Raw genomic sequence first — 22,223 nt, 5'->3', positions numbered from 1 at the left:
GTTTAGACAGGAGAGCAGCACGGTGCGTCTCTGATTTCAATAGGACCTCAAAAAAACCCCGGGACCCAACAAAAATCTCTTCAACACATTCCCCTTGTAGCAGACTGTGCAGCCACTGGCGAATACGGGAAAGCAGCGGGATTCAACCAGTGAAGAAGAGTATCACAACGCAATCATAAAACACCGAAAAGGAGCGTAGGACAGTTTTTGGGTCCACGGTGGCTTCCAGAACATCGTCACATAATGTTGAACATAATGTTGAACATAATCGCCAATCAAAGTGTTGGCAAATTCCAGCAAATGCTCCTAGCCAACATCCTGAGAGTCCACAGAATCCGAAGCAACCTGAGCATAGGAACGATCCTGCTGAACACCTATCTCTTCCGAAGTATGCTTGGTATGTTTACCCGCAGGCTGGATGTCAGGACCAAGGGGCATCTCTTCGGTGCATGGAACCATATCCTCAGGTTCCTCAGCATCAGAATCCGGGCCAAGTGCTGCCACCGTTTGGTCTATGAAATCCAGATCCAAACCAGCCATCGTGTATCACGATCTGATCTCGAAGGAGGACTGACCCTCTCTCTCTCCCGCTCTCTCTCTCTCTCCCTCTTTTCTGTATAGAGTCGCTGTCCAAGGGTGTACTCTGCAAGGACAGCTAATGAAAGCGGAGCTTTACCTGTCACTGTGCAGGGGCAGAAGGGTTAAACAAAGGCCTGGCGGTCTCAACGGCAGAGCGGGATAGGATGGGGCACAGGGCAGGGATCCGTCGGCAGCGAAACCCTAACTGACAAGGCGAAGGGGCGAGAAGCAGGCGCAGAGGTCACAGCTCAGACGGGTGAGGGGCGCAGGCGATGGGCCGTCTGAACACAAGGCGGGGGACTCAGCGGCTGTGGACAGGGCGTCAGGGGCAAGCGACAGACCTGTGAGGAACGAGCAAAAGGCGTCAGGGGCAAGCGATAGACCTGTGAGGAACGAGCAAAAGGTGTCTCTAGGCGGTGACGAGCAAACGACGACGACGTGACAGCAGGTGACGACGACGAGTCAGACGAAGACGACGCGGGTCCTCATTGCGTTACCACCACAGCCCCGCCATCTCTCCTCTCTCTCCAAGCTCATTCTCTCTCTCTCTTTTTTTCGTAAAAGGATTCTCTCTCTCTCTCTCTCTCTCTCTCTCTCTCTCTCTCTCTCTCTCTCTCTCTCTCTCTCTCTCTCTCTCTCTCTCTCTCTCTCTTTTTTTCGTAAAAGGTAATTGTATTTATTACGGAAAAAATACAAGATTACTTGATTACAAGATAGTTGATGACACTAAGCCATCAGGAGAAGAAGTTCTCTCGCTCCCTCTCTTTCTGATTACAAGAGGCACGAGGGCCGTAGGCCAACGTGGGGAAAATCCCAGTAGTAGTGTACTAAAAAGTTACACGAATCATGGCTACGACCCAGAGGCAATTGCCATATGCCAAGGAAGCAAATCCTCCCGAGGGAGCAAGTCAGCGTGTCGGATGAGATCTAACTGCCAGTGCAAGAGGCCTTTAAGCCTGGCAACATGGCGCGGTACATTAGAGGCCGAATCAAAGAGAAAAGCATTGCGGGTGGTCCAAATGTGCCAGCATCCCCAGTATCTGAAGAAGTGAAATAGTATCTGCATATGCAACTGTGGCAGTGTGGGATACTTCGAGCGCCCAAAAACCCAGTCGAAAGGAGTTAGCGAGGAGCCCACCACAGTGCGCCATATGTGCGACAAGAGTAACCAGATATTCTTGGCGAGCGGGCAAGAAAGAAAACGATGTCGAGCTGATTCTGCCGTTGTGGTACAGAAGAAGCAAGTGCCATTGGAGATGCGACGCTTGGCAAGGGCCGAGGCAAGAGGAAGACCACCAATCATTACCCGCCAAAGAAAGACCTTGCATTTGAAAGGTGCCTTATTCAGCCAGCCCTCCATCAGCGTTGTCTGCCACCATGTCCGCGATTTCCGCAGACCCCAAACAGTATTAGCTTTGTCACCCAGCCATTGGCGATCCTGAATAAGAAGATGATAGACCTGATTAGAAGAGGCCTTTTCCAGACTCAACCGGCCTGCAAGGTCCCAGTCCTGCCAAGGGCGATCCACAGCCAGGGCAGGAAAGGGGTGCCTGCCCTGAAGCTCCGCCGACAGCTTTCCCCATAAGTCACGGTATCCGCGCGGGATCTTAAAAAGTCGCCTAGCAATCCGAAAGGATATGAGGACATTGCGCGTGGCAAGGGTAGCATCCGCAACCGACGTCACACCTAAACGGGCCATGCGGTTAAATCGCAGTCTGAGCTGATGTTTGTCTTCCCATGAAAGTAGTCTCGATACTGCCAGCAATTCCAGCTGAAAGGAGTTAGTCTGCAAGCGGTCCCCTACCGGGTGCCACCGGGCCTTTTTGAGCACCACTTTCCAAGAGTCGACCAGGTGCTGTAACAAAGGGGAAGAGGAGCTGGAAAAATGGGAATCAGCATTAAGGACATGCCACCAAGAGGCCCGAAGCCAGGTGTTACCATGGCAGAGCGCGCCGTCCTCAAGGAAATAACGGGCTATGATAGTCCACGGGTGATGATCCACACACATGGCCCGAAAAAGGGACCAACGGAGAGCCAGCATATGATGTTCTGTATCCAAAAGAGCTCCACCACCCATGCGCTTAGGGGTACATGTATGCGACCATGAAATCCAAGAAATGCCTGCCTGCAGAGAATCCTTCTTCCATAGCATGAAACGGATGGGGTGAGTGAGAGGCTTCAAAGTAGTAGGCGTCCATGGCAACAATGGCAAGAAATACGATAGCATTGGGAGCATAATTGACTGAGCCACTTTGAGGCAGACATGGAAGGGCCACGCTTGCGACTTCCAATACATAAACTTTGCCGCCAGTTTGTGTGAAATCCATTCCAGCAGGTCCTTTGGCCGTACATCCACCCCCACTGGGTATCCAAGATGTCTGACAATAGAGCCACGGGAAACCACCTGGCCTTGCCAGCCTAATGACTGTAAATCAGGCTCCGTGCAACTGAGAATGGCGGACTTAAAAGCATTGATGCGAAGTCCAGAGGCTTGACCAAAAAGCGTCCAAACATCTAATGCCTTGCGAATGTTGTCCCTGTTCGCCTGCAAAATCATAAAGGTGTCATCAGCCAAAGATTGACTAATGAAGTGATGGCCCAAAGGAAGAGACAGCCCTGCCAGTTGAGCCGAATCTGCCATGGAGGATAACATTGAAAGGACCGGGTGCGTCGCCAGGGCAAAAAAGAGCGGACTCAGAGGACAACCTTGTCTGACTAAGCGTGCAAGGACAAAGGGCTCAGTAACCCCACCATTGAGCATAACTCTGGATGAAGCCGCAACACTAATGGTGTAGATCAATCGGGACATTCGGGTGCCAAAGCCCATAGCAGACATGAGATCTGCAATGAAAGACCAGTCCACATAATCAAACGCCTTTTCCAAGTCCAATTGAATCAATACCACTTCCTGACCGGAGTGTCGCGCATAGTCAATAGCCATTTGCACATTTAAGATATTATGGAGAATGTTGCGGCCCTTAATAAAACCATATTGGAGAGGATGCACAATAGCGGGAAGGTGCTTGTGAAGCCGATTCGCCAGCACTTTGGAGTAGATTTTGTACATGAAGCCCATCAAAGAGATTGGTCTCCAGTGTTGCAGCTTTGACGGTGAAGGGACCTTTGGAATCAGTTTGATAAGGCCTTCTTTCCATGAGGAGGGCATAACCCCTGTTTCCCAAACCTGCTGAAACAAGACCACCAATGGCTTCACCAACTGAGTGGCTGAGCTCTGAAAGAATTCATTAGTGAGACCATCCCAACCAGGACTTTTATCCATCGGCAGGTGCAACAAGACATCCATGACCTCCTCCTCGCAAATATCCGCCTCCAAAGTGGCTTGCATATCCAATGGAACCTGCTGTCGGACCAGATGATAGAAGACCGCGCGGGCATGCGTAACCTGGCTAGAAGGCAAGGGAGAAGAACCAAGGAGATCCATAAAATAATTTCTGCACATATTGACAATGGTCTGCGGATCAGTGACCATGCGACCCTCCGGATCCTGGAGTCTGGTCATATTGTCGCGAGCCGGAGACGCATGCAGGGCGCGAAAGAACTTATGAGACTGGCAAGCACTATCTTGCAATGTGTCAGTCAAGGTATGCAGCTTGGCCTGCTGATAAGATTTTAACTGAAATACTTGAAGAAGATGGGCCAAACGCCTCTCCAATGACAGCAGAAAATCATCATCTGGGGAATCCAGGAGCAAGGAGCGGACCAAAGCCAGTAGCTCCTCTGCTGCAGATCGACGACGGCGACAAAGCGATGCATGATGGATCCCATACTGCCGAGCAACACGCCGTACATTAGAGAGCAACCGTGCAAATGAAGGCAAGCCCTCAGAGGCGAAGTCCAATAAGAACCTGTCGATCAATTGCTGCATATAGCCGTGAAATATTGGATGTTTCAAATAAGAGGAGTTGAAACGTAACGGGAGCCTATCTAGCAACTGCATAAAAGGTGCAATAGATTGTGCCCGCATCTCCAACTGAAAGGGGAAATGATCTGACAATGCATACTGCTGCAAGACCTTCATTTCCAGCATCTCGGGAAGAAAATCGTCCCCCTGCATGATATACATTCTGTCCAGCCGCGACCAAGTAGTTGCATATTGTGCAGAATGAAAAGTAAACCCCGCAAAAGGAAGGGTGAAGCCAGGACCAAAGATCCTGCTTAAGAACATGCAAAGCAAAGGAATTCCACACCCGGCTTTCCGGCGCATCCATGACCGAATGCGCTGAAGTGGACTGAGAAGAGTGAATACACATATTGAAATCTCCCATCAAAAGCCCCCTTCGGCCACGTGACATGGAGGCCTGCAAAGTGGACCAAAGATCCCGTCGGGATGCGGGATCATTCGGCGCATAGAGGCCCAGTAACCATAAAATCTCGCCTTCAAATAAGACTTCGATAACCAGGAAGCGGCCCTGCACATCATTTTTAATAAGGACAGGCTGATATTTCTCATGGACAATCATCAGCACGCCCGAATAGTGCGTAGCATGGGTGCCTGCATAAAACAGACGGAATCCATGACAGTCCACAACTTTTCCTGCTTCACCGTGACTTTTGTGCTCAACTGCACACAATACATCCCACCGATTCTCATGTAAGACGGTCCACATGGCATGTTGCTTATGGCAAGAGCAAATGCCTCGCACATTCCATGTGGCTAACTTCATATCTCTTCAAAAAAGAAAGTCAGGAACGAGGCACGTGTTGCCTCGATTTCACCTTTTCCGCGAGAGCATCCAGGACGCCCTCATCCAGAAAATCAGCCAATACTGCAAAGGAATTCTTGCGACCTGCTTTAGAGGTAGAGGGTAAATCCACTGCCTTGGGAGTGGGGCGGGGATAACGCCGATCCCAGGGAGTAATCACATTACCTTTGGTATCAAAAGCCAGCTTAGCAGGAGGGCCTTTGGGACCATCAGTATAGACTTTCCTTGGAGCCTGATTACGGGGGGCCGACGGGGCCGTAGTACGCGGAGCCTGCTGTGAAGTGACCATTTCTTTTCTGCGCGTATACGTGCGCATGGAGTCCTGGGAAACAGGAGGTCCAGGATCTGCCAGGCCGGCATCCAACTTTTTACCTTTTTTGGGACGTGCCTCAATCCAGTCCATGCGACGGGAATCCGATCCCAGGACCGGTTGTTTACCTTTATCCATGACTTCCTGGGGCGGAGCATCAAGCACCATGTCGTCCTTGGGCAGCATAACCTGTGCATCCTCCAAAGACGGTTGCCTTTTAGGGCATTCAGCCATGAAATGTCCCAATTTCCCACATGAAAAGCAGTGCCCTGCAAAGTTGCCCAATTTCAAGCGAAAATGCAGAGGATGCATGCCTGAACAACTGAGGCGCAGCCAGGCGGGCCTTTTCGTGGCCGTGTCCCATAACATGCATAAACGGTTCCGGTTCATTGCCCTGAGGCTTGGGGGGACCAGCACCGTGCCCACAACCGCCATGGCGTCCTTCAACACTGGCCAATAGACCGCCGGACAATTCTCCACCTCTACCCACACCGGGCATTCTCGTTGAAGCAGACGCTGGAAGTCAGCCATGGGGCGCCATGGTACAACATGGACCAGGCGGCGATCAAAGAATAGTGGCAACTTGGACAGGAGCTCAGCTCGATGCATTTCCGATTTCAACAGCACCTCATAAAAGCCTCGGGGTCCAAGGAAGATCTCCTCAACACACTCCCCTTGCAATAAATGGTGCATCCACTGGCGAATATGTGACAGCACCGGGATCCTGCCAGTGAAGAAAAGGATAACTGCACGATCATAAAAAACCGAGAAAGACCTCAAGACTGATTTAGGGTCCACCATAGCTTCCAGCACATCATCCGTTCCCGCTTCAGAAAAAGATTCAGTATTATGCTGGACATACTCGCCAAGCAGAGTATTGGCAAAGTCGAGCAAATGCTCCCAGTCGATTTCCTGCGAATCCACAGGATCAGAGGCCACTTGCGCATAGGAACGTTCCTGAGGACCCATTGGCTCATCAGAAGTGTGCTTGGAGCGTTTGCCAGCAGGTGGCAGTTCAGAACCCGGAGGCAGCTCCTCCGTGCATGGCACCATATCCTCTGTCTCCTCTGCGTCGGAATCAGGGCCAAGGGCTGCCACCGTCTGGTCAAGAAAATCCATATCCAGGCCAGCCATACTGTTGTCTTCTCGTTCGCGCTCTCTCTCTCGCTCTTGCTCTCTTTCTTTCCTGTCAGCCTGAGTCGTGGCCTGTCCCAAGAACGCGTGTGGCAGGCCGCAACCCTAACAGTGCAGGGGCCTGAGGGTGGAACACAGGTCTGGCAGTCAACGGCAGCGCGGAATAGTCGAGGGCACAGGGCAGGGGCCTCGCCAGCAGAAACCCTAAACACAGAGGGCAAACGAGCAAAGTGCTGGTGCAGAGCCCGCCACTTAGGCAGACGACAGCAGGGCAGGGGCCGCTGACGAAGGGCCGGCCAGCAGCGGGGCGGGGGACTCAGTCGCGCCCGACGGAGCATGGGGGCTATGGAACAGGGCGGCAAGGGCAGCCGCGGGCGACGGAACAACAGGGGCGGGCGAAAGGCAACGGGCAACGGAGCTGCAGCCGCGGGCGACGGGCCACAGAACTGCAGCCGTGGGCGACGGAACTGCAGGGGCGGGCGACGGACGATGGCGAAACAGCAGCAGACGACGACGTGGACAGGCTATGGCAGCGCGACAGGCACAGGCGACGCGATCTCCATCCCTCCCCCCCCCCCTCTCTCTCTCTCTCTCTCTCTCTCTCTCTCTCTCTCTCTCTCTCTCTCTCTCTCTCTCTCTCTCTCTCTCTCTCTCTCTCTCTCTCTCTCTCTCTCTCTCTCTCTCTCTCTCTCTCTCTCTCTCTCTCTCTCTCTCTCTCTCTCTCTCTCTCTCTCTCTCTCTCTCTCTCTCTCTCTCTCTCTCTCTCTCTCTCTCTCTCTCTCTCTCTCTCTCTCTCTCTCTCTCTCTCTCTCTCTCTACAAGGGGTTGCTAATCATCTAAATAGGCAGGGGGAACTGCTTGCCTCACATTGAGTGGATGTCTTATATTGCTAGATGGCAAAGACTACTAAAAGAGAAACTAGTGGATATGAGACCGAACTTGACACATAACCAATTGGGCTGACCACATGAGGCACTGCATCAAAGGGGTGGTACAAGACTCCAACTAAAGATGAAAAGTTTTACTATAGACAAAACAAAGGAGAGCTCGTGAAAATGCCACTCCCACAACTGTCAAGCGATGGACAAAGATGCAAAGGCGGATTGCAACAAACGGTTTGGATGAGGTGAAAGCCCTCATAAGAGATGAGATTGCAGCAATATGTATGCCAATGATTGACAAGGTGACAAGTGACATGAATGCAATGCAGGAAACATGGGGAAAGGAGTTAAATGCTAAAATGGATGCAAACCTGAGAGCATGTATGAAGATGTGGGGTAGCATGCAACAAAAATTCATGAACGACATGGATACAAAGCAAAAAGACATATGACAAATTGCAGGAGACATTCAAAAGGGAACTAAGTGCTGCTATAGATGCAGACAGGAAATGGTGCATTAATGGCTAGGATGATGCAAAATACAAAGAAATTAGGGCTGACTTGTATGTGGATATGACAGATAACTTGAACAAAGTAAGGGATGCTTGGAAAGTAGATATGGATACATTGAAATCTGATACAAATGCACGCATAGCAGCCAAGGTGGAGATTGCTGAGGTGAAAAGGCAGTTAGAGGCATGTAAGAAAGAATTAGCGACCCACAAGTCAATGATGGATGCACAAACATCAATGCTAGTTGCACCGAAATTAAAGAAAGAGGTGGAAAGTTTAAAAAAGGACATGCACACATGGGTGAATGTGGTAGAGGGAGCTTAGAAGAAAGTAGAAAATCTTGAGCATACAATGTGAGAAAATGCACAATTTATTGAGGTAGTCAAAAGAAACAAAGGGATTCCTTAGAACAAAGTAGAAATGATGAACACAACACTAGAAGAGGAAGCAAAAAGGAAACTCCGTGCATTACGTGTGCGTGTGGTGGGGTGGGGTGGGTTGAAAAAGGAACCCCCCTAGAGGATGCTAAAACACTTTGCGCTAAGATGGGTGCGAAATGAGACATACATTATGGATGCTTGGAGGGTGGGTGATCAAAGTGACAAAAGAGGTTGGATCCTCATGCTGAAATTTGAGGACATGGATAGTACGAGGGCCTTCCTCTCAAACAGAAAGGCTTTGAAAGGCGAAAAGGTTTATCTTGATGAGGATCTTACACCCGCACAATTAGAGCATAGAAGGGCCAGCATGCCAACGGTGTTGGAGGCATGTAAGGAAGGCAAGTATGCTGTGTATAGAGATGGTAGAGTAATCATAGCAAAACGAAGGTTGGAATGATGGTATGCGGCCTATGAGACGTAAGGATGTCTGTTTGGAATTGTCATGGTTCAATGAGACTTGATGCAAGGTATTTTGAGGATGCTTTTCGTGGAATAGACATTGCTATATATATAGACACATCAATGTACAAGTTCTAGATTACCAGATGTTGTGGGATACAAATGGGAGAGTGTTTACAGGCCTCAGCCTTGTAGGCCAGGGTGAACCAGAGGGTCGAGTGGGGTGGCTATTCTTTATTGTGAGAGTCTCCAAGTCATGATTCATGTGGTGTCACGAGATGTGCAAGCTAGATATATATGGGTAAGGCTAAGGATAGGGCGCCTAAGGGATCTTTATGTTGCAATATGTTACTTCCCACCTGCCTATTCGACATTTGCCCCTAGAGAGGGATCACCATTTGAAATACTACATGAGGATGTTATGAGGTATGCAAGCATCGGGAACATACTACTATTGGGAGACTTTAATGCTTAAACAGGGAGGGAGCAGTCATCCTTTTATGATATTGAACATGAGATGTTGAAGGAGTTGGCATTGGATGAACTTGATAGGACATCTCAAGATAAGAAGATGACAGTATATGGATCCCATTTGCTAGCATTAGGAAGTGCTCATGAATTAGCTATATTCAATGGCTTATCGAGATGGCCAATAGCGGATGCTTTCACTTGTTAGAACGACAAAAAGGGGGCCAACATTGTGGACTATGTAATGGGCTCGCTAGCGTTGTTTCTAGACATTAAGCATTTTGAGATATTTGACAAGCTGATTGGCCGACCATACAATCCTAAAATTCACCCTAGAATGTGGTCAAATATAGGAAACATACACACGAGTACACCCATTCTTGCACCATGAATTTCTAGAGCAAACTTCGCACATCTATAGTGATGCAATAGAGGATGGTTTAAGCCAACTAGACCAACACGAACCACTGGAGGATGTCACTAAACCTCTAGCAAAGGTTTAATCCAATAGTGATGCAATACGAGATGGTTTAAGCCAACTAGACCAACATGAACCATTGGAGGATGTCACTAAATCTCTAGCGAAGGTTTTACATACAGCAACTACAGAGGCATTTCCATGTAAGATGGGCTCTACTGCACCACGCAGATGCACTGCCTCTCAAAATGCTTGGTATGATGGAGTGGAGATAGACTAGGACTTGCCTACAGAGGGATTTATATTGTGGACATGCATACACAAGCATGCACCAAATGTCTTCCATCATCTTGTGTGGAAATAGAAGAGGGATTATCTAGCCAAACTATGAGATGTATCGGCTCTTTTTGAGTAGGGACAACAAGAAGGCACGGAGGAAATTTCATGGTAGACGACCCCCTATTCAGTTGACATCACCTACGGTATGGCATGAACATGCTAGTGCATTGTATGATGTTCCATCACAAGAGCAGATTTCTTGTCCATCAAACTCTAGGCACGCTGTTCAGGATGCCGCCTCTCTGACAAGCGCCTGATTTAGGGTTTACAGGAGCTGGACTCCGTTCTTCAGGCCCGATATGAAAATTTTGTGCACAGGTGCAGTAGCTGTGAACTGGCTTCTGGCTCTCGCACTCGTTGAGTCACATGCCACAGGAAGGAAGGAGGACAATCATCCTCCTCAGGCACTGCCGCTCCTGAACTGTGACTGCCGCAGGCCTGTGGAAACACAGATCCCACACGACTGCAGGACGACTAGGGTGTCAGCGGGGGACAGGGCCGTGCTGTCGTTACCTCCAATCTGCCACGTAGCACAATCGCAAGAAGGCGGGGCGCAGGACGATTTGGAGAGTGCCAGGCGTAGACGCAAGTGGTAACAGAAGGCAGAGGCGCAAGCACGAACACTGTAGCAAGTCGAAAGGCGGCTGACAGGCAACGGCTCCCAACTCAGATGGCGACGGCAGGGTCCCCGACACGCAGGACGAGCGCGGGTCAGGCAGCCGAAGGCCGCGCGAGGCGACCAGGCGACGACATCGCGCTCCCCGTCACGTTCATCGACTCTGTCTCTCTCTCTCTCTCTCTCTCTCTCTCTCTCTCTCTCTCTCTCTCTCTCTCTCTCTCTCTCTCTCTCTCTCTCTCTCTCTCTCTCTCTCTCTCTCTCTCTCTCTCTCTCTCTCTCTCTCTCTCTCTCTATTTCTTTTTTTTTCCGTAAAAGGTAATTGTATTAATTACGAAAAAAATACAAGATTACTTGATTACAAGATACATGACGACAGTCTAAGTCATCATGTGAAGAGATTCTAAGTGCTACAAGTTACAACGTCATGGCAAAGATGCAGAGGAAATTGCCCTATGCCAAGGACGTAAGTCCTCCCTAGAGAGCAAATCATAATGTCGGAGAAGATCCAACTGCCAATACAAGAGGCCCTTAAGCCTGGCAATATGCCGCTGAATATTACAGGCAGAGTCAAAAAGAAAAGCATTCCGGACGGTCCAGTTATGCCAGCAGCCCCAATATCGAAGAAAATGATACACGAGCTTCATATGTGGCTGTGCCGGAGCGGGGTATTTGGGCTGCCCGAAAACCCAATCAAAGGGGCGCAGGGTGGAACCAACCACTCCTTGCCAGACAGCCGACATAAATAACCAGACTTTCTTTGCAATGGGGCAAGAAATAAATCGGTGGCGGGCGGATTCCACAGCAGTGGTGCAAAAGAAACAGTGGCCATTGGAGATTCGTCGCTTGGAGAGAGCCGAAGCAAGCGGAAGACCACCAACTATCATTCGCCAAAGAAAAACTTTACATTTGAAGGGTGTCTTGTTCAACCAGCCCGCCATGACAGTTTCCCTCCACCATGACCGGGATTTACGTAATCCCCATAAAGCATTCACTTTGGTGACGAGCCATTGATGATCTTTAATCAGAATATGATACACTTGGTTAGCAGAGGCTTTGCTTAAGGTCAGCCGGCCTTGTAGGTCCCAATCCTGCCAGGGATGATCCGAAGCAAGGGCAGGAAAGGGTTGTCTGCACTGGAGCACCCTCAAAAGTTGTTCCCATAAAGGCTTGTAACCACGAGGGATCCTGAAAAGCCGCCTGGCTGTACGAAAAGATATCAGCACATTCCGACTGGCAAGGGTGACATCCGCAACGGAAGACAAACCCAAACGGGCCATCCGGTTGAATTGTGGTCTGAGGTCCTGTTTACCTTCCCATGCAAGTAAACGGGAAACTACCAGCAACTCCAATTGAAAAGAGTTAGCAGCCAAGCGATCCTCCGCTGGATGCCACTGGGCCTCCTGGAGGACGTGTTTCCAAGAACACACCAAATGAGTGAGCAGCAACGAAGAAGAGCTGGAGAACCGCGAATCAGCATTAAGAACATGCCACCAAGAACTCCGGATCTGGGTATTGCCATCTTGAAGCCCCTGGCCCTCAAGGAAATAACGGGCTATATCGACCCATGGATGATGATCCGAGCACATGGCGCGGAAAAGCGACCAACGGAGTGCCTGCATGTGAGTTTGGGCATCTAAAATAGCTCCGCCACCCATGCGTTTAGGAGTGCACGCATGCGACCAAGAGATCCAGGAAATACCTGCATGCAATGAGTCTTTCTTCCATAGCATGAAACGAATGGACTGAGTAAGAGCATTGAGCGTCGTAGTAGTCCAGGGCAACAATGGTAAGAAATATGTGAGCATTGGCAACATAATAGTCTGGGCCACTTTGAGAAGAACATGGAAAGGCCAGGCTTGAGATTTCCAATACATAAACTTAGCCACCATTTTTTGAGAAATCCACTGCAGCACTTGCTTTGGGGGAACATCAACACCCAAAGGGTACCCAAGGTGCCTGACAATGGAGCCACGAGAAACAACCAGACCCTGCCAGTCCAAGGACTACAAATCGGACTCCGTGCAGCTGAGAATGGCTGATTTGAGTGCGTTGATGCAAAGGCCGGACGCCTGACCAAAGAGGCCCCAAACATCCAAGGCTCTTCGAAGGTTATCCCTGTCCGCACGCATAATCATAAAAGTATCAATTGCCAATTGAGCATTCAATACATTGTGTAGGATATTTCGGCCCTTAATAAAACCATACTGTAGAGGGTGCACAATGGCCGGGAGATGCTTATGGAGCCGATTCGCCATTACTTTGGAAAAGATTTTGTATATTGAGCCCATCAAAGAAATTCGGCGCCACTGTGTCAACTTAGATGGCGAAGGAGCTTTTGGAAGCAGTTTAATGAGGCCTTCTTTCCATGAGGAAGGCATCATCCCCCTTTCCCACACCTGCTGGAACAAGGCCTGCAAAGGTTTCACCAGTTGGGTAGCAAAAGCTTCAAAGAACTCATTAGTGAGACCATCCCAACCCGGGCTTTTATCCTTAGGTAAGTGTAACAAGACGTCCATAACCTCTGCCTCACAAATATCGGACTCCATAGTAGTTTGCATGTCCTGTGGAAGCTGATTACGGACCAGGTCATAAAAAGCCGAACGGGCCTGAGTAATTTGGGCCGAAGGGGGAGAGGTGGAACCGAAAAGGTCATGGAAATAATTCCTGCACATATGCACAATAGTCTGCGGATCCAGGATAAGGTGGCCTTCTGCATCCTCGAGTCTGGTCATATTTTCTCGAGCAGGAGAGGCATGGAGCGCTCGAAAGAACTTATGGGTCTGACATGCACTATCTTGCAAAGTTTCCGTCAGATGTTGCAGTTTGGCCTGCTGATATGATTTTAACTGGAATGCTTTAATAAGATCAGCCACCCGCATGTCTAGTGCAAGCAGAAATGCATCATCCGGAGTGTCGACCAGCAGAGAACGAACCAAAGCCAGCAGATCCTCTGCTGCCTTGCGACGCTGTCGACAAAGAGAGGCATGATAAATCCCATACTGTCGAGCAATCCGTTGTACATTAGAGAGCAATTGTTCAAAAGACGCAGTGCCCTGAGAAGAGAAGTCCAAGACAAATCTGTCAATCAATTGCTGCATATAGCCCTGAAAGAGTGCATGCTTCAGGTAAGATGAGTTGAAGCGCAAAGGGAGTCGATCCAGAAATCGCTTGAAAGGTGCAATGGGTTGTGCATGCAGCTCAAGCTGCAGAGGGAGGGAAATGGTCTGACAAAGCATATTGCTGCAACACTTTGATGTCGAGCATCTCGGGAAGAAAGTCATCATTCTGCATGATATACATACGATCCAGTCGTGACCATGTTGTTGCATACTGAGCCGAATGGAAAGTAAACCTAAAACGGGTGTAGCCAGGACCAGAGATCTTGCTTAAGAACAGAAAGAGCCAACTCATGCCACATACGACTTTCAGGAGCGTCCATCACCGAATGCTCCGATGTGGACTGGGAAGAATCCACACATATTAAAATCCCCCATGAAGAAGCCTCGTCTGCCAAGTGACAAGGAGGTCTGCAAAGTTTTGCCAAAGCTCCCGACGAGATAACGAATCATTCGGAGCATGGAGGCCAAGTAACCATAAGATTTCCCCTTGGAATAAAATTTCAATCACCAAAAAGCGGCCATGAACATCATTTTTAATAAGCATAGGCTGATATTTGTCATGTACAATCATGAGCACCCCCGAATAATGCATGGCCTTAGTCCCTACATAGAACAGTCGAAAGCCATTGCAATCCACTACTTTTCCGGCTTCACCGTGACTCTTGTGCTCAACAGCGCACAGGACATCCCACTGATTTTCGTGCAATACCGCCCACATGGCATGTTGCTTGTGGCGAGAACAAATTCCTCGCACATTCCACGTGGCTATTTTCATGTGTAGTTAAAACCAAATCAGGTACGAGGCACAGCTTGCCTTGATTTGACCTTGTCAGCAAGAATGTCCAGGACTCCCTCGTCCAAGAAATCCGCCAACACAGCAAAAGAGTTCTGAGGACCAGATTTGGAAGTAGACGGCATATCTGCTGGCTTGGGGTTGAAGCGGGGGTAACGACGGTCCCATGGGGTAATGACATTACCTCTGGTATCAAATGCCAGCTTAGCAGGGGGACTCTTTGGACGATCTGAATACATTTTCTTGGCGGGCTGATGACGTGGGGCAGAGGAAACCATAGCAGGGGCAGTGCGCTCAGAAGACAACATTTCCTTCCTGCGCATATATGTATGCATGGAATCTTGTGAGGGAGTAGACACAGTATTTTCCATGCCAGCAACAACCCTGTTGCCTTTTTTTCCTCGTACTTCCGCCCAATCAGTGGCACGGGAATCCAGACCCGAAAGCTGTTGTTTACCTTTAGCCTGAACCTGGGGCTGGTGGATAGTATCCAGCGACGGGGCATCACACACCATATCTTCCGTGGGCGGCGCAGCATGGCCAACATCGGAGGTATGTTGCTGTTCCGGGCATTCAGCCATGAAATGCCCCAACTGTCCACAGGAAAAGCAATGCCCTGCGAAATTGCCCCATTTCAATCGAAAGTGTAACGGATGCATGCCCGAGCAATTAAGGCGCAACCAAGCAGGCCTTTTTCTTGCAGTGTCCCATAGCATACACAAGCGGTTGCGATTCACTGTCCGGAGACTGGGAGGGACGAGAACAGTGCCCACCGCGGCCATAGCATCCTTCAACAGTGGCCAATAAACAGCCGGGCAATTTTCCACTTCTACCCATACAGGGCATTCACGTTGCAGCAGACGCTGAAAATCTGCCATTGGACGCCATGGAACCACATGAACCAACTGGCGTTCAAAAAATAAAGGCAGTTTAGACAGGAGAGCAGCACGGTGCGTCTCTGATTTCAACAGAACCTCAAAAAACCCCCGGGAGCCAACAAAAATCTCTTCAACACATTCCCCTTGGAGCAGACTGTGCAGCCACTGGCGAATACGGGAAAGCAGGGGGATTCGACCAGTGAAGAAGAGTATCACAACGCGATCATAAAATACTGAAAAGGAGCGCAGGACAGTTTTTGGGTCGACGGTGACGTCTAGAACATCGTCGGGCGCTGAGTCGGAAAAGGCTTCCTGATTATGTTGAACGTAATCGCCAAGCAACGTGTTGGCAAATTCCAGCAAATGCTCCCAGTCAACATCCTGGGAGTCCACAGGATCCGAAGCAACCTGAGCATATGAACGATCCTGAGGAACACCTATCTCTTCCGGAGTATGCTTGGGACCTTTACCCGCAGGCTGAATGTCAGGACCAGGGGGCATCTCTTCATTGCACGAAACCATGTCCTCAGGTTCCTCGGCATCAGAATCCGGGCCAAGTGCTGCCACTGTTTGGTCTATGAAATCCAGATCCAAACCAGCCATCGTATGACAATTTGATCTTGAAGGAGGACTGACCCTGTCTCTCTCCCGCTCTCTCTCTCGCCCGCTGGTCTGTACAGATGCGCTGTCCAAGGGTGTATTCTGCAAAGACAGCTAATAAAAGCTGAGCTGTACCTGGCACCGTGCAGGGGCAGAAGGTCGACGGGACAGGCTGAGGTGCCGGGCAGGAATCCGTCAGGTCAAGGGACAGGGCAGCAAGGGCGACCGTGGACAGGGCGTTTGAAGCAGGGCATCAGAGGCGGTGGTGGACAGGGCGCCAAGCGAAGAAGGCGGCGGCAGGCGTAGGGCGTGAAGAACAGGTCGCGATGGATGTCGTTAGCGGCGCAGGGAACAAGCACAAAGAAGGTCAAGGATGCACAGAACTGCAGGCGACTGGGCGGAACGCGAGCAGCAACTGGGCACGTCGGGCAGCGACTGGGCGGGACGTCACGCCGGGCAGCGACAGGGCGGAACGCGGGCGCTTCGAGGGAGACGGACGAGGCTTCACGCTGCGACAGCGCAGATGAAGGGGACGAGCGGGCGCGCAGGATCAGGCGAGGGCAGGGCGGCGCGACGCAGGGACGCCATCGTCAGATCCGTCCTCTCTCTTTTTTTCGTAAAAGGTAATTGTATTAATTACGAAAAAAGTACAAGATTACTGGATTACAAGATACATGATGACACAAAGCCATCATGTGAAGAGGTTTTCTCTTTCTCTCTCTCTCTCTTTTTTCTGATTACAAGATACACGAGGGCCGTGTGGGGAAGCCCCGTAGTAATGCACTGAAAAGGTTACACGAATCATGGCAACGAGCCAGAGGCAATTGCCATATGCCACGGATGCAAATCCTCCCGAGGGAGCAAGTCGGAGTGTCGGATGATATCTAGCTGCCAATGTAAGAGCCCTTTAAGCCTGGCAATATGTCGGGGTACATTCGAGGCCGAATCAAAGAGAAAAGCATTGCGCGTGGTCCAAATATGCCAGCATCCCCAATATCTGAAAAAGTGAAATAAGAGCTTCTCATGCAACTGTGGCGGCGCGGGATACTTCGGGCGCACAAAAACCCAGTCGAAAGGAGATAGCGAGGACCCCACTACCGCGCGCCAAATGTGCGACAAGAGTGACCAGATATTCTTGGCGAGCGGGCAAGAGAGAAAACGATGTCGGGCCGTTTCCGCCGGTGTGGTACAGAAGAAACAATTGCCATTCGAAATGCGACGCTTGGCAAGGGCCGAGGCCAGAGGAAGACCACCAATCATCACCCGCCAAAGAAAAACCTTGCATTTGAAAGGTGTCTTATTTAGCCAACCCTCCATCAGCGTTTTCTGCCACCATGACAGTGATTTCCGCAGGCCCCAAACAGTATTAGCTTTCTCTCCCAGCCATTGGTGATCTTGAACAAGAAGATGATACACCTGATTAGTAGAGGCCTTTTCCAAACTCAGGCGGCCTGCAAGGTCCCAGTCCTGCCAAGGGCGATCCACAGTCAAGGCAGGAAAGGGTTGCCGACTTTGAAGCTCCGACGAAAGCTGCTCCCATAAATCACGGTATCCACGCGGGATCTTGAAGAGACGCTGAGCAGTCCGAAACGATATGAGGACATTGCGAGTGACAAGGGTAGCACCCGCAACCGACGTCACGCCTAAACGGGCCATGCGATTGAATCTTGGTCTGAGTTGATGTTTATCTTCCCATGAAAGGAGTCGGGACACTGCCAACAATTCCAGCTGAAAGGAGTTAGTCTGCAAGCGGTCCCCAACTGGGTGCCAACGGGCCTTTTGGAGCACCACTTGCCACGAGCCGACCAAGTGCAGTAATAAAGAGGAAGAGGGACTGGAAACACGAGAGTCAGCATTAAGGACATGCCACCAGGAGGCCCGAAGCCGTGTGTTGCCATGGCGAAGCCCGCTATCCTCAAGAAAATAACGGGCTATGATGGTCCATGGGTGCTGATCCACACACATGGCACGAAAAAGGGACCACCGGAGAGCTGACATATGAGTGTGTGCATCCAAAATAGCTCCTCCACCCATACGCTTAGGGGTACATGCGTGTGACCATGAAATCCAGGAAATGCCGGCCTGCAGTGAATCCTTCTTCCACAGCATGAAACGGATGGGATGAGTGAGGGCCTTCAAAGTAGTAGGCGTCCATGGCAACAAAGGCAGGAAATACGTTAGCATTGGAAGCATGATTGTCTGGGCCACTTTGAGGCGGACATGGAATGGCCACGCTTGCGACTTCCAATACATAAACTTCGCCGCCAGTTTTTGTGAAATCCAGTCCAGCAGGTCTTTTGGCCGTACATCCACCCCCAATGGGTATCCAAGATGCCTGACAATGCAGCCACGGGAAACCACCTGGCCTTCCCAGCCTAAGGATTGTAAATCAGGCTCCGTACAACTGAGAATGGCTGACTTAAGGGCATTGATGCGAAGCCCAGAGGCCTGCCCAAAGAGTGTCCAAACATCTAATGCCCTTCGAATGTTGTCCCTGTCTGCCTGCAAAATCATAAAGGTGTCATCAGCCAAGGATTGGCTGAGGAAGTGCTGACCCAACGGAAGAGACAGCCCGGTCAGCTGAGCAGAGGCTGCCATGGAGGATAACATTGAAAGGACCGGGTGAGTTGCCAGGGCAAAGAAGAGAGGGCTCAAAGGACAGCCCTGTCTGACCGAGCGTGCAAGGACAAATGGCTCTGTAACTCCACCATTAAGCATAACTCTGGAGGAAGCCTCAGCACTAATGGTGTAGATTAATCGGGACATTCGGGTACCAAAGCCCATGGCTGACATGAGGTCTGCAATGAAAGACCAGTCCACATAATCAAACGCCTTTTCCAAGTCCAATTGGATCAATACCACTTCCTGACCGGAGTGCCGCGCATAGTCAATAGCCATTTGCACGTTTAGGATATTATGCAGAATGTTGCGGCCCTTAATGAAACCATATTGGAGAGGATGCACAATAGCTGGAAGGTGCTTGTGAAGCCGATTCGCCAGCACTTTGGAGTAGATTTTATACAGGGAGCCCATCAAAGAGATTGGTCTCCAGTGTTGCAACTTTGACGGCGAAGGGACCTTTGGAAGTAGTTTGATAAGGCCTTCTTTCCATGAGGAGGGCATGACCCCCGTTTCCCACACCTATCCGTCCTCTCTCTCTCTCTCTCTCTCTCTCTCTCTCTCTCTCTCTCTCTCTCTCTCTCTCTCTCTCTCTCTCTCTCTCTCTCTCTCTCTCTCTCTCTCTCTCTCTCTCTCTCTCTCTCTCTCTCTCTCTCTCTCTCTCTCTCTCTCTCTCTCTCTCTCTCTCTCTCTCTCTCTCTCTCTCTCTCTCTCTCTCTCTCTCTCTCTCTCTCTCTCTCTTTTTTCGTAAAAGGTAATTGTATTAATTACGAAGAAAGTACAAGATTACATGATTACACGAGTACAAGAGGCACGAGGGCCATAGGCCAACGTGTGGGAAATCCCCGGACTAGGGTACTAAAAAGTTACACCAATCATGGCAAGAACCCAGAGGCAATTGCCAAATGCCAGGAATACAAATCCTCCCGAGGGAGCAAGTCAAAGTGCCTGATGAGATCTAGCTGCCAATGCAAGAGCCCTTTAAGCCTTGCAATATGTCGCGGTACATTAGAAGCCGAATCAAAGAGAAAAGCATTTCGGGTGGTCTAAATGTGCCAGCATCCCCAGTATCATAAAAAATGGAATAAGATCTTCATATGTAACGGTGGTGGTGTGGGATACTTCGGGCGCACAAAAACCCAATCGAAGGGAGTCAGTGAAGACCCCACCACCGCGTGCCAGATTCGTGACAAGAGTGACCAGATATTCTTGGCGAGCGGGCAAGAAAGAAAACGATGTCGGGCCGATTCCGCCGAAGTGGTGCAGAAGAAGCAAGTGCCATTCGAGATTCGACGCTTGGAAAGGGCCGAGGCAAGAGGAAGACCACCAATCATTACCCGCCACAGAAAGACCTTGCATTTGAAAGGTGTTTTGTTCTGCCATCCCTCCATCAGCGTTGCCTGCCACCATGACAGTGATTTCCGCAGACCCCAAACAGCATTAACTTTCACGCCCAACCATTGGTGATCTTTAATGAGAAGATGATACACCTGATTAGTAGAGGCCTTTTCCAGACTCAACCGGCCTGCAAGGTCCCAGTCCTGCCAAGGGCGATCCATAGCCAAGGCAGGAAAGGGTTGCCTACCCTGAAGTTCCGAGGAAAGCTTCCCCCATAAATCACGGTATCCGCGCGGGATCCTGAAAAGTCTCCTAGCAGTCCGAAATGATACAAGGACATTGCGAGTGGCAAGGGTAGCATCCGCAATCGAAGTCACACCCAAACGGGCCATGCGGTTAAATCTTGGTCTGAGCTGATGTTTATCTTCCCATGAAAGTAATGTGGATACCGCCAACAATTCCAACTGAAAAGAATTTGTCTGCACGCGGTCCCCTACAGGATGCCAACGGGCCTTTTGGAGCATCACTTTCCAAGAGCCGACCAAATGCACTAACAAAGAGGAAGAGGGACTGGAGAAACGAGCGTCAGCATTAAGGACATGCCACCATGAGGCTCGAAGCCGTGTGTTACCCTGGCGGAGGCCGCTGTCCTCAAGAAAATAACGGGCTATGATGGTCCACGGGTGATGATCCACACACATGGCACGAAACAGAGACCAACGAAGAGCCAGCATATGAGTTTCTGCATCCAAAATAGCTCCACCACCCATGCGCTTAGGGGTACATGCATGTGACCATGAAATCCAAGAAATGCCTGCCTGCAGTAAATCTTTCTTCCATAGCATGAAACGAATGAAATGAGTAAGAGCCTTCAAAGTACTGGGCGTCCATGGCAGTAATGGCAGGAAATACGTCAGCATTGGTAGCATAATTGTCTGAGCCACTTTGAGGCGGACATGGAACGGCCAGGCTTGCGACTTCCAATACATAAACTTCACGGCCAGTTTGTGTGAAATCCACTCCAGCAGGGCCTTTGGCCGTACATCCACCCCCAATGGGTATCCAAGATGCCTGACAATCGCGCCACGAGAAACCAACTGGCCCTGCCAGCCTAATGACTCTAAATCAGGCTCCGTGCAACTGAGAATGGCTGACTTGAAGGCATTGATGCGAAGACCAGAAGCTTGACCAAAGAGCGTCCAAACATCTAATGCCTTGCGAATGTTATCCCTGTCCGCCTGCAAAATCATAAAGGAGTCATCAGCCAAGGATTGGCTAATGAAGTGCCGCCCCAAAGGAAGAGATAACCCTGCCAGCTGGGCAGAAGCCGCCATGGAGGATAACATTGAAAGGACCGGGTGAGTCGCCAAGGCAAAGAAGAGAGGACTCAAAGGGCAGCCTTGTCTGAGCGAGCGTGCAAGGAGAAATGGCTCTGTGACCCCACCATTAAGCATAACTCTTGAAGAAGCCTCAGTACTAATGGTGTAGATCAATCGGGACATGCGGATCCCAAAGCCCATAGCAGACATAAGCTCTGCAAGGAAAGACCAGTCCACACAGTCAAACGCCTTTTCCAGGTCCAGTTGAATCAAGACCACTTGCTGATTGGAGTGCCTCGCATAATCAATAGCCATTTGCACATTCAAGATATTGTGCAAAATGTTGCGTCCCTTAATGAAACCATATTGGAGGGGGTGCACAAGAGCTGGAAGGTGCTTGTGAAGCCGATTTGCCAGCACTTTGGAAAAGATTTTATACATCACGCCCATCAACGAAATTGGTCTCCAGTGTTGCAGCTTTGACGGCGAAGGGACCTTGGGGATCAGTTTGATGAGGCCTTCTTTCCATGAAGAAGGCATGACCCCTGTTTCCCAAACCTGCTGGAACATGACCACCAAAGGCTTTACCAACTGCGTGGCTGAGTGCTCAAAAAATTCATTAGTGAGACCATCCCAACCAGGACTTTTATCCTTAGGCAGGTGCAACAACACATCCATAACCTCCTCTTCGCAAATATCCGCCTCCAAAGAGGCTTGCATATCAAGCGGAACC

The 22,223-nt window shown here is 50.1% G+C and overlaps 1 protein-coding gene across 1 annotated transcript in view; it reads right to left on the bottom strand.

The window, feature by feature from the left end:
- LOC148029357 (uncharacterized) overlaps positions 1-22,223 on the bottom strand; it is a 208,019-nt gene that overhangs the window by 39,297 nt on the left and 146,499 nt on the right. The gene's annotated exons all lie outside the window — the stretch shown is intronic.

The sequence above is a fragment of the Lygodium microphyllum genome, chromosome 11 (genome assembly GCF_053477565.2).
Source record: "Lygodium microphyllum isolate KBCC chromosome 11, Lygodium_microphyllum_v1.1.10, whole genome shotgun sequence".
NCBI classification, from domain to species: domain Eukaryota; kingdom Viridiplantae; phylum Streptophyta; class Polypodiopsida; order Schizaeales; family Lygodiaceae; genus Lygodium; species Lygodium microphyllum.
This window is presented reverse-complemented; position numbering and strand designations above follow the sequence as displayed.